The sequence below is a fragment of the Pezoporus flaviventris genome, unplaced genomic scaffold, assembly GCF_033815535.1.
Source record: "Pezoporus flaviventris isolate CSIRO_AGI_PZ_B2104156 unplaced genomic scaffold, CSIRO_AGI_Pfla_v1 ptg000025l, whole genome shotgun sequence".
Classification (NCBI taxonomy): domain Eukaryota; kingdom Metazoa; phylum Chordata; class Aves; order Psittaciformes; family Psittacidae; genus Pezoporus; species Pezoporus flaviventris.
In genome coordinates, this window is record NW_026892573.1 from 1,040,628 (window position 1) to 1,043,900 (window position 3,273).

A 3,273-nucleotide genomic window follows, 5' to 3' on the forward strand; every position below is an offset into this window, starting at 1 on the left:
GTGAGATTTATTAACTGATTCAGCAACATATTTCTATTTTTCCATTCCCCCCCCCCAAACAATTTCCTTTTAATATTTCAAACAGAATAATCCATTGTGAGCTGATCAGAACTTTGATCCTGATCTCATCCCTGATCACTTTGGCACTGATTTAATATAATTCTTGCCTTACCAGGCAGACTAGGATAAAATCTCATGTTCATTCATCTTTTAACAAAGATGAATGAATAAGACAATCTTTAAAAGCTTTTTAAAGAGCAAAGTGCTGGAACTGCACTCTCAATCTGCATTCTTTCCTGCTGTTTTATGGGATGCATTGAAAATGTGCTTTTCAGAGGTCAAATCATTTTTCCAGGTTTCAAAAGGGATGTAAGCCATAAACTAAAAGGATTGTAGGATACGTTCAAGAACTAGTCCATTCCAGCTTCAGACACCCTATTCCCTTGAAAATTGTGACTCATCAAAAGCAAGAATTTTGTCTCATTTCTAGAACTCCAGCTAGCCTAACTCATCCATTTGTGGATTTGACTTAGCCATTTATAATAAAATAAAATAACATAAAACCTCAACTCTTCTTGGTTCTGTTAACTCAGGAAAGACAAGTGCAACCTGCTGGAATAGAATATAAATCAAGGAGATCTTACCTTATTGTAACTATGTATAGAGGCTTTGTGACATACCTTCATCTTTTATTCTCTTCTTAAATTAACAGCTAACGTATGAAATTTTCTAATTAGCTGCCTACTGTCATTTTTATGTCAGAAAATAATATTATAAAAAATAAGCTAAAGAATTCCTTGGAAGCATTCTGAAAAATACACAGTAACAAGGAAGAATACTCGGCATGGTCAAACAAGCATGTCCAGCACGATGGGAAAAGTGCTCATTGAAATACTAGGTCTTGAAAATTGCCTGACTTTCCTGGGGGAGCTCCCACTTTGATAGTATTCTCAGGTGAGGAAAAGAGACTCGGATTTGTGTTTCATACCTTATCTTCTTAAGTGCCCGTCTGAGTATATCTTTCTAAGCTTATGGCAAAGGATCCTGAGCTTTTGTTGTTAAAATTAAATTAACAGAAGCAGACAGATTAGGTTTAAAATTACCTCTTTATGGACATTAAGCAATGTTAAAGACACAGTGAGATTATGCCAAGTAACATTGTCTTGAGCCTGTCACCTCTGCACAAGCTGTTTTTTCAGCAGACAATCTTGTACAATATATATAGTATGGGGATTTGAATTACAGTGTAACGTAAGATTACATTTGGTACTTGGATTAAGGCCTTCGCTTCCAATTCTCCTTTGGTTTGCTGTAAAAAACTAATAAGTATGTGTCAGATCCTTTTCTCTTTTACAGAGGTTTGTGACAGGGATAAACCATATTCTCCTATTATTCTTGTTAGCTGAAGGCTCAGTGATCAGGTGCTGTACAGTTTCCATCATTTATTCAGCACTGTATTACCTTCAGTTGTATCTTTGATTTGAAATTACTTTAACATTTGTACTCCACAGAGAAGATTAGAACATTTCCATCTGACTTTCTAAGACTTTCTCTTGAGTACAACAGTACATGGCATTCTGGAAGAATCTGGAAGAAAATTCAACTGCTAACTCATTAAACAGGATGGGGTTTTGAGCAACCTGGTCCAGTGGAAGGCATCACTGCCCATGGCAGGGGGTTTGGAACTAGGTGATCTTTAAGTTCCCTTCCAACCCAAACCACTCTATGATTCTATGAGTCTATGACTTAGGCAGAAAATAGATATCAGAAAGCAGGACCAATTCATGGTCAACTGCTGCTTGAGAGTTGCAATACATATACACAGTTTTATTATTTTTGAACTGTACAGATGCTGAGTCCATTCATTTGTGGGTGCTTAAGAGCACCTCGACCTGGTTGATCAGTGAAGTACCACCTGAATAGAATTTAGAAAGTGTAACAAAGTTAGTTTTCAATGAGCATTAGTTGTCTATAGTGCATAGTCAGCTTCTGAACTAATAATAACAGATTTTGTATGTGATGACTGTAATAACGTAGGCAATTCTAGGGTGGGATTAATCTCATTTTAACTAAACTAAACTGACATAGTTCAGATGAATCATGCCACAAAAGTGTCTCCTTCTCTCCATTAACTGCACAGGGAATCTAAACAAATATCTCAGATGATAACATCAGAAGTTTGTTAAGATGAAACTGATCTTTTCATATTCTTCCCTCTACCTCCCTGGGGAGTAAACATTGGGTGTATTCTCAGAGCATGCATAGCAGACTGAAAAGACCAGCTATTGCATAAATGCGGCTAAGGCTGCCACTTGCTTTGAAAGAAAGCTCTAGTTAGTGTCTTTTGTGTCACATTTCATAACAGCCTAGTAGCCATGGTAATCAACAGTGGACATTCAGTTGGTTGAGATAGCTCCAGTGATGCTGTCCTCCCAATGTACTGTGTAATGCAAGATCATTAAGCAAGGTAGAAATGGAGACAGAAGACAGCAAGACTGTGTCATACTGGTGAGAGGGAAACTTGCAGCACTTCTGTGATATAAGATCTCTTTTTCCCTCTCCTGACACCTGATGTATGATATGCCCAATGGTGAATGACTTAAGGTTTTCATGGCTGATGGATTTAATTTTAAATCCATCATTAATTATTTTAAGGGCTAAGCTTGCCAGTTCATCGGTTTTACGTATGCTGAAACAACTGTTTTGCACTACAAAAAACTGTAATTGCTCTATTCCTATTATTATTAAGCTTATAAAGGTATTTCAAACCACTGGTGGCATACAGTGAATCACATCTGCTCTTTGTTATATGATGAAAAATTATTGTTTCCTACTCAAAGCTAAAGCAGGCGATACTTTTAGAATGAAAATGTGAATAATTAAGGATTGAATAATATGATGTTACAGATTTGGGCTGTCCTACTTGCAGTTAGGAAAGAACTGGTGAAATAGTTTAACTTCATGATGTATGGTATCATCACACATAATAAGGTGTAGTTCTTCTGCTACTGTACATTAACGGAACATTGCTTTGCTCTCTTTTCCCTGAATAATTGCATGCTGAAAATAGGATAGCATATAATAACTACTATCATAATGCCAATACAGTTTCCTGAAGTCTTTTTTGTTATCTTGTTGTTTATACATGTTAGTCATTTTGACAAAGAAGTAAATCCCTTAAATGGTTTTATCCTTTCCATAGCTAAGTTATTAAATCAATAGATTTTTACAGGCAATGGAGGATTGTTGATCCATGGTTCTGTCTGAAGAAAG